We start from the raw sequence: 10,324 nt of genomic DNA, 5'->3' as shown, positions 1-10,324 counted from the left end.
CTGCCCAGCTCCCTGACACACTCACCAAACTACACTCACTGCCCAGCTCCCTGACACACTCAGCAAACTACACTCGCTGCCCACCACCCTGACACACTCACCAAACTGCCCTCACTGCCCAGCTCCCTGACACGCTCACCAAACTACACTCACTTTTCAGCTCACTGACACACTCTCCACCCTATATATCCTGTCCAGCAAGTACACAGATGCCAGAATCTGCACCATACACAGCACTGGCACAATTCTTACACCGGTCAGGCACCGTCCTGAAACAATTTGCAGACTAGACAGGTAACACCATCACTGTCAGCCCAAACAGCATTCCAAACAGACAATCCAGAGGAATTCCAGATTCGACCGCCAGGCCAACATAAGATTCATTTTCAATTTGGGCAACATGTTCAGAAGTTTCCGACATTACCAACTGCAGTAACCAGATTATCCAGCTGATGTTCTTTCCAGCAAGGTAGACGATTGTTCAAGGAATAGCTCCTTCTGCTCCAGCAAAACACTGTACTCAGAGTTTGCATGTTTTAGAAAGCTGTACAGAGGACAGGACAGTGGAAAAGTCCATAGATGATGGAATCATGTTCTCACAATGGCAATGAAAATTAATTGAAAATTAATAACAAATCATTTTGCTTCATGACAAAATTGGACTTGTGTTTTAAACATTAGATGTTTGTTGTTCAGTTTCCAATTTAGAATTTCCTGGGCAGTGTATTGGAAAGTCTGACTTTTCCAACATCAAATGGTATGGAGTTAATAAAAAAAAGGTATAAATCTTAACTGCACCTTGCTATTCCTCATTACAGTCTTGATTGCTGTCATGACTGCCTACTCTCATTCATGAGATGTAGGGTTTGCACCATGTTCATGAGCTTCTGGAACAATGGAAAGGAAGTTCTGTGTTTATAATATAATTCTCAGGAACATTTCATGTACAAATGAGCCATTCTGAAGTGCTGCCATTATTGTCATGGCAACTGGTGATGAGGCAAATGGGCAGTCTATTTATTTTTGGTGGCTTGAAGTATTGGCCAGGGCTAAAAAAAAAATGCAGTGCAGGAGTGGGCTTCCCTCCGTGTCTTTGGAGGTGCAATACCTCTTCACCTTTTAAACTAATGCACTGCTTTCATTTTCTGCTGGTTGAGGTCAAATGATCTAAAACACTGAAGAAGAACAAGTCAAAACACAGGACAGGTCATAGCAAACAATTGACACCATTTCCAACAATGCAATACTTAGTACTGTTGTTTGTTTCAAATGTGCTCAAGCCCTCAAATGGACATGGAATTCAGAATCTTTTTTATAGGCAAAAGCCTAATAATGAGGGTGAGTGTATTGTACTGTTAAATTCATCTAATGCAGGCTGGTAGTATAGATCCTCTTAACAGCATAATCACGAAGAGCTAGTTTACGGGAACCTATCTGTCTATGATCTGAATCAAGAGAACAATATAAAAGGAGTCACGCCTCCCTGGGATATCACACTGAAAATCAAGCCTCACTGTTCTTTTCTCAAAGTATGCAAAATTCCCCAATTCACCTTTTGTTTTAGATTCAGGTTGACAGGAAGCACTGACCATGTTTCTGTGCTTGACAAGAATTGGTATTTATTATGAATAAATAGATTCTAGCTACAGATAAACAGTTGTGAATCATTGGCATATTACACTGACAGTTAAAATGCCAACCCCCTTTTAAAACTCTCCCTCCACACATACAAACACATAAAAATAACTGATGCAATGGATGGAGTGAAAAACTTGGAAGGCAGTTCAATGGTCCCTGTTGCCAGGGTTCACTGAGATGATCACTCTTGCTGGTCAGGACTTGCTGCTTCTCATTCTAACTTCTCCAGGTACTTGCACTTGTTTGCGGGAGGCACAGAGCAACTGATCCACAAATTGTAAAGTCTCTGATTGATTATTTAAAAGCTACAGCTTATGATGAGTGAAAATAAAATGGCTTTCTTCCAGCTTTCTACTGCAAAGAAAATGACACTAACCCCTCTCAGAGGCCTGAAGGCTCCTGGCTCCACTGTTCACACCCTTAAGCTGTTTAACTACCTGGGAGCCAATCACATAGTTGATGGCGATGAAGAAGGTCTTTGCTACCAGTTTGTTAACCAGCTACCATCCCACACACCAATCAGAAACGTGTTGCTGGCCAAACCTCTCTTTGTACACATCCCCTGGCTCTAGCCCATCGACAGTGATCTCCCCCTGCTCCTCCACCTACCCACTGTGTGAACAAGCAGCAATGTAAAGACCATTTAGAACGTGTGTTGGTAGCCTGCTATTAAAAAGTGCAGTGGCCCTTCCACAATTCTAGTTTTTTTTAAAACAGTCCTTTTCCCATTTTTTTAGTCCACAATCAAAAATACAGAAAAATTTAAAAAATACAGTCATTTCAATAGCTAGGTATCACAAATAACAGATGATATTAATGACCAATTAGTCTGATTTGGCGGCATTGGCTGAGGGAGGAAATTGGCCAAGACACAAGGAGAATTCCTTGTCCTTACTTATAAAAGGTTGTGTGGCCTTTACTAACCATTTGAGCTGACAGAACAGGTAGTGAGGGGCTTTTGTTTAAAATCTGATCCAAGAGGCAACAGCAATTCAACATCCCCTCAGTACTGGTGAGACACAGTAGACTTGTGTGATATGCTTAAATCCTGGAGTGCGGCTTTAATCCACATGAGTGCAACCAGTTGAGCTAAGCTAGCAGTTTCCTTCAGGCAATACCACAAAATGAAGACTTTATGGAGCAATATCAAGGAAGCACACATTTCAAGTCATCCATTCCTTAACAGATTGTCTCAATGCAGATTGAGTTATAAAGGAGCCAAAATTCTTTTCTTCTGCAATATAGCATGCTCACTTCATACTGGGTTGAACAGCTGTTCCTGGTAATCTTCCCATGTGCATGAAATATAGTAGTTTCAAGCCAAGATATAGCATACTGTTATGAAAGATAAAGCAGTAGGGGTTTGAACATTTTGGTATCTTTCCCACTAGATCTAAGACATAGTTCAATTCATGCAATGGTATACTTATTACATTGAGTTATGTATTACATGAGAGCTGGTTAGCTCAGTTGGCTGATGGCTAGCATGTGGTTCAGAGCTAAAACCAGCAGCACAGGTTCAACTTCTGTTCTGACTCGAGACATGACTGATTCCTACTCCTGAGACAATGAGAAACAACTACCAGCAAAATCTGTTAAGGAAAAGGCTCACATAGAGTATTGGTAAACAATAAACCAGGACCTGATTTCTGTATAAAGCACACATGACATGATATAATACTGTCAAAGAAACTACAGGACAGAATAACATCATTAGCCTCAAAAGATCCATGCAAAAGATCCATGTTTATCTCCAAATGAGCATCTTCCCATTCTTCATGATCGAACCAAATACATTGTTCTGTTCCTCTCACCCTCATATGCATATCTAGCTTCCCCTTAAAAGCTTTGACAATATTCACCTCATGTTGTTATTCCACATTCTAAGTGCCCTAGTAAAGCAAGTTCTCCTAAATTCCTTCATGGACTTATTAGCAACTGTTTTACCTATATGAATAGCCACTAGTGGAAACATTTCCTCTCTATCTACCTAATCAACCCATTTCAGAATTGTTAAGGTTCTATGAAGTCACTTTTTAATCATCTCTTTTCTAGAAAAATAATCGACAATCCATTTGATCTCTCCTAACACATTTCTCAATTTCACTATGTTTGAATATTGTCCCAACTTTATCAATGCCTCCATATTCTTTGTAATAGCTAATCAAAAACATGTGAGAGGCTAAATATGTAACTACAGGATCAAGATCATATCAAAGTGGGACAGGGGAGAGATGGTTGCTTACAGCACATGGCCTGATTATAACAGGCTGTAGAAATTGGCCACATGTTGTATTTGTAATCATATTTTCCCTTCATTATAATGACCTATCTTCATCACATCACTCTCCTTCAATTTTCCCTTGTTTAGAACCCTCCTCTGCAGGTGCTGATGCTTTGCCTCCTAAGTCAGTTTGGGTGACAAGTGAAATAGACAAAACGAAGCCTTGTCAATTATATCACAGTGTGATTAGCTGATGGAAAGCCTAGGTATGTGATTAGGACAAGAGTTTTCATAGCCACAGAGGACCTGATGTTCAACAGCATTATCCATTTCATTTTACCCACCACTGGGACTCTATCTCTAAAACGCACTCACAAAAATCCATTCTGAGGGTTGAATAAATAGCAATGGGTTGCCACTGTCTAGACGATGTGCTAAGAAGGCATTCCAGGAAAGGAAACAGGGTATAAGTTAGGGGTCTACAGCATTAAATTGGGGAGGGACAGATGGGAGATCTCCTCCGTGCAGACAGCTCTAGTTTCTAACATAGATTAGAATACCCTTGATATGTCATCTCTGAGTGCGCAGCTTTCGTACACACCAAAATTATTTAAAGATGTATTGTAAGTTTTCAACAGATATCTTCTAGAAACTGAAATTTAATCAATCTACACACAATCCATCCATTCAATGATCCTTATTTTTCCAATGAGAAAGATTAAGACAGTAATGAAAGTTTGATAGATTTTATCTTGCTTTTCCTTGCACAATCATATTAAGTCTGACCTGCAGCCCTTTCATGAGAGCTACTTGCTACCCTTCCACTTATTATCATAGTATTATAGTGCTGCAATGAAATTAACATCCCTTTGTCCTCCACCAGAGAAACACTCCACCTATCTGTTAGGCTGAGAAGACACAGATTCTGGTAGGAAGTGACCTGAAGCACTGAAATTCTTGACATTCTTGAGTTGAACGGATACCTATATTACTTATTGACAATATAATTTACGTGACAATAAAGCCTAAATGTAAAATTTAAAAATTATTGCTTCAGGTTGTATGCTCAGATAAATGCTGTTTTTGATAGGCTCACCAACAAATCATCACTTTGATAAATTAAACAATTCATAATTAATCAGTACCACCCACCAGGGGCAGTGTAACAACAACGAAAATATGGGGGGGGGCGGTGGATGCAGAAAGAGAGGGAGGGGACTGAATTAACATGGAGTCTGAGGGAAACACTCCAGCCCCCAACCGTACAAACCTTTCTCTAAATGCTTGGTACAAATTTTTATCCTGACAAAATCATAATCACAAATTCACAGTGTCCAGCTTAAAATTATTAGGAATATCACTCGTTAGTCAATGTAAACAGAATCTGTGACATTGATGCTTTCTTAAAAGAAAAATCTTAACTTAAAGAAATAAGCAGTAAGTACTTTAATCAATGGGACCCATGCTGTGTCTGTTGACAGACTCAATAATATTTGCGTGCTCCATAAAGCAGCATTGTGCGCTTGTCTTAATTACGAGTTGGCTTTACAGTCTGAGCCATCCTTTGATGATTTAAGTTTTCTTTGCTTGACTTCTTTCTGCTTATAAGTGACATTCATTGCAGCTTAGGGTTTCAAGAATGAAATGTTTTTCCTTGTATTTTAATGTAACATTCATATGTTAGTAATTAAAAACATAAATAACATTTGGGAGCAGCATACAAAGCAGTTGCATCCAAAAAGCCCATCCCTTTGTGATCTCAAACCCATGTCCTGCTCTATCCCTTCACCCTCACTTTCTCCAAAAAGCATTTAATTGGCTCTTGAATATTTTAACCTCTTTTTTCTAATCATCCTGTTCAGAGATGTTATTACATACCTCTCAAGCAGGTGGGACTTGAACCCAAGTCACTTAGTGTATGGGTAGGGATACTTTCACTGTGCCATAAGAGGGCCATTAATTAGGTTGGGAACCTATTAATAGTTTAGTAATCTCACCTGGAAACAAATCTATATTAAAACACTTTTATTTAATTGTTTAATTTATTGTTACCCTTAACATCCTCCTCAATTTTTTTTGCCACTCATTAGTTAAGGATATTTCATTGAGAATTAAACAACTTTCTTTACAAGCATCAGATTTCAGCATCAAGCAGATCCAGGTTGATGATGATACAGTGCGGAGCTGGAGGAACACACTTCTGAAGAAGGGTCCCGACCTGAAATGTCAACTTTCCTGCTTCTCTGATGCTGCCTGACCTGCTGTGTTCCTCCACCTCCACACTATGTTATCTCTGACTCCGACATCTGCAGTTCTTACCAACTCCAGGTTATTGATATCAGATTAGCTGTTTTTATTTTGAGTGGGACATGTGCTAGTGTAGTTGGTGCCCAGAAGCCAAATGTTGAACTTGCTAAGATGACAGGCCAATAGTACTAAGAATGGATCTTGATGCCTGTTGATCTTGGTGTTCCTGGCAGGTTTATATTTAGCTGTTGGAAGCCAAAATCTATATGAACAGGTAGCTTTATCACAAGTCCCATGCAATGTAAAAGTAACTCATTTTTATTTATCCATTTATGAAACATGGGTTTTGCTGGCAGGCCCAGCTTTTAGTGTCCAACTCATGGTGCCTTTGAGAAGCTGGGGCTGAACTGCCTACCTTAAACATTGCAGTCTATGATGTGTAAGTCCTCTGGTTACTGATGGAGTTCTAGTTCTTTTGACGCAGTGACGATACAGAATGCAGATACATAAATAGAGTCGTAGAGATGTGCAGCATGGAAACAGATCCCCTGGTCCAACTTGTCCATGCTGACTAGATATTCTACATTAATCTAGTCCCATTTGCCAGCATTTGGCCTATATCCCTCTAAACCCTTCCTATTCATATACCGATCCAGATGCCTTTTAAATGTTGTAATTGTACCAGCCTCCACCACCTCCTTTGGCAACTCACTCCATACACGTACCATCCTCTGTGTGAAAAAGTTGCTTCTTAGGTCCTTTTTAAATCTTTCCCCTCTCACCTTTGGATTTCCCTACCCTGGGAAAAAGACCTTGCCTATTCACCCTATTCATGCCCCTCATGATTTTATAAACCTCTATAAGGTCACCCCTCAGTCTCTGATGCTCCAAGGAAAATAGCCCCAGCCTATTCAGCCTCTCCCTATCACTCAAGCACTCCAACCCTGGCAACATCTTTGAAAATTTTTCTGAACCCTTTCAAATTTCACAACATCTTTCCAATAGCTGGGAGACTAGAATTGAATGCAATATTCCAAAAGTGGCCTAACCAATGTCCTGCACAGCTGTAACATGACCTCCCAACTCCCATACTCAATGCACTGACCAATAAAGACAAGCATTCCAAATGCCTTCTTCACTACCCTCTCTACCTGCAACCCCATTTTCAAGAAATTATGTGGATTTGGTGGTGGTTCACATACCTTTGCTGCCCTTGCTCTTTTAGGTGGTAGAGCTCGTGTGCTTGGAGTCTTCAAAGTAGCCTTGGAAAGTTGCTGCTGTGTATCGTAGAGATGGCATAAAGTCACCATAGTCTCATTCTCTTGTTAAAGTGCACTTGAGTGGCAGTGGGTTTAACCTGAGGGTCACCACAACTCAGGCAAGGGGCAAAGTTGAGAAGTTGGAGCTTCGTGGTTACCTCAGCTAGTAGTGGAATTGACACCTGTGCTGTTGGTACTACTTTACATTGCAGGCCAATTGTTCAACCAACTGAGGTAACCAACCGCCTGTGACAGGGCATACGCTGAAAGCATATTGTATCAGTGGGGAAGGCAGTTAATGTTTCAGGTCATGGATGGAATATCAATGAAGTGGGCTGCTCTGTTAAGCTCAATATTTCAACCCCAGCCTCAATACCCCACTACACCAGTGTTACGTGTTCCAAATTCCAGCCAATTAGTAAACTTTCTGAGTGATATTAGCAATTTTGCTCTGAGTTATGGATAGTTTTGTATTGTGGATCCATGCCATTATGAATGAGAGGATTCTGCCCATTATTTATTACATGTAGGAGCCCTACAGATTGAGTATATTTTGAACCCAACAGCCTGAGTTCAATTTAAACCTAAATTCTTCATTTTGACTGCAGATGTGCGATGCTCATTGTATGGGCTTATTCCCTAATCTATTTACCTTTAACTGCTTGAAATTAAAAAGAAATACCAATGATACATTGGTGGCAGGCATTGATAACCTGATTTCACGGATGACTAATAAGGTATGGTGAATTATTATGCCAGTGAGTACCTGTTCTAAAGAGTTAAGGTCTAAAGAAGAGGACAGGAAATTATTTTTAAAAAAAGACAAACAAATTGCACAATTACATTTTACATAATATGTAGAATCAGAGCTGAAGTTGACTGAAACACAAAGTGAGAGCTCAGCATTGCAATTTCACAGAAACCTGGAGTGTCTCTTGCTGCTGAGATGGAATTCCTGATTCTCTATGAAATAAGAAACCTGGTATTAACTGAAGTTGAGCTTTGACTCCAGCTCCCAAGACAACTTAAAAGAGGTAGCCATATAACTGGCTGTTCACGTTGGCTTCAATATAAGGGTTGAAGCTAGCCTTAGGTGGAGAAATGTGTTCCTGGACAATCAACTTGCAGTTAGCATCAAAGATATTTCTGGTTTCGGATACCAGGAAGCTGTATAAAGGAATATGAGAACAGCAGTTGGCCATTCACCTCCTGAAACCTGGTCAGCAACTCAATGAGACTACAATCAACTAGTGTCCATCCACCTGCCTTATCTCCTTATTATTTGATAATTGTGTTTAAACAGATGTGCACACTGCTATGTTTTAACAAGGTTGAGGTTAGTAATGTGATAGCAGTGTAAACATTGGTAACTCTTTCTCTTTCTGTCTCTCTCTCTCTCTCTCAAATAGTGCCTGCAGTATAAATAAAAAAGCAATCTATTCTCCCATTTCCAAATAAAACAAAGAACTGTGGATGCTGGAGCTCTGAAACAAACAAGCTGAAGAAGGGTCACTGGACTTGAAACATTAACTCTGTTTTTCGCTCTCTTCAAATGTTGCCAGATCCCTGCGGAGTTTCTCGAGCTCTTTCTGACACCAGGACAAAAATGGTCAGATTTCTATAATCATCCCTTACTGTTTCATGATATCAATTACTTTCTTGCCCATGTCAAATGAATTGAGACCCTCATTTGTACACAGTAACTCAGTAAGAGGTGCCCACCTGGATCTAGGTGCAAAGTCGAGTAGACACTCCAACTCAAATTCACACAATATGAACATTTAGTTCCATTTTTAAAACTACCATATTACGTTCCCTGACCTTCAAGTACATCATGTAAATATAAATGCTCAATGCTTTTAACCTTAGTATGCTGTTTTCTTCCAATGTAACATGGTGGTCATCTGGCGGGTAAGACTCTGCCAATAGCTCCAACCTTGCACCTCAGTGCATTTTGTGGTCAGCAATATTTCTCAGTTTACCCACTGTGAAATGCTTACAAATATCAATTGGATGGACAACTCTCCATCTAAATCAATATTCCCAGACTAATACAAATCAGATCCATGTTCATTTGAGGCGAGGGTTTAATGTGACAAGAATATTCACCTACACATGAAAGTAACAGCTTACAGTGTCATTGCTTTGTCTTTAGGTTAGAATGGAACTCCCAATCAACAATGCTAATGTTAATTCTCACGCACATATGCTCTGGAAATCTGAACTGCCAGTTCTTGGGTGCAGTCAATACAAATGGGTAACAGATTTCCCGTCACTGACAAATTGCAATCGGCCGAAAAGAATGAAATCATTAGGGGGAAAGCAATTGATGGATCAATTCAAAACAAAACTCACTGCTGCTCTGGCCACTCACTGAGCTCAAATGCATGCAACCACTATGCCACATGCCCATCGGTCTACCAATTGCAATTGGTACATTATACCAGTTCTGGTATAGCAATTAATACTATCCATGCCACTATTTCAAATCCATGTCACTAGAACACTGCATGCATGACATGCAATATATGTAACTGATAAATGGCCGGCAACTTGGTATACTATCCACAGTTATTTCAATAGGTATACACTAGACAACAGGTATATCCCAACCAACCAGGTGCAACAAATACACTGGCAGCAATAGAGGGAACAGATATATTACAGGCAGCAGGTAAACTATAGGCAGCAGGTATACTATAGGCCACAGGAGCCACAGATATATTGTGGGCAACAGGGATACTCCAGGCAACAGATATATTACAGGCAGCAGGTATACTACAGGCAACAGGAGCACCAGACATGCTGCGGGCAACAGGTATACTACAGGTAACAGATATATTACAGGCAGCAGGTATAATACAGGCAACAGAAGCAACAGACATACTGCGGGCAACAGCTATACCACTGGCAACAGATATATTACAGGCAGCAGGTATAATACAGGCAACAGGAG

At 40.1% G+C, this 10,324-nt stretch overlaps 1 protein-coding gene across 1 annotated transcript in view; it reads right to left on the bottom strand.

Annotated features, from left to right (window-relative positions):
• The window catches only part of hpse2 (heparanase 2), a 301,179-nt gene that overhangs the window by 286,707 nt on the left and 4,148 nt on the right, over positions 1 to 10,324 (bottom strand). The gene's annotated exons all lie outside the window — the stretch shown is intronic.

Source organism: Rhincodon typus, chromosome 20 (assembly GCF_021869965.1).
Source record: "Rhincodon typus isolate 14 chromosome 20, sRhiTyp1.1, whole genome shotgun sequence".
NCBI classification, from domain to species: Eukaryota; Metazoa; Chordata; class Chondrichthyes; order Orectolobiformes; family Rhincodontidae; genus Rhincodon; species Rhincodon typus.
Note: the sequence above shows the minus strand (reverse complement) of the source record. Positions and strands in the feature narration are given on the sequence as shown.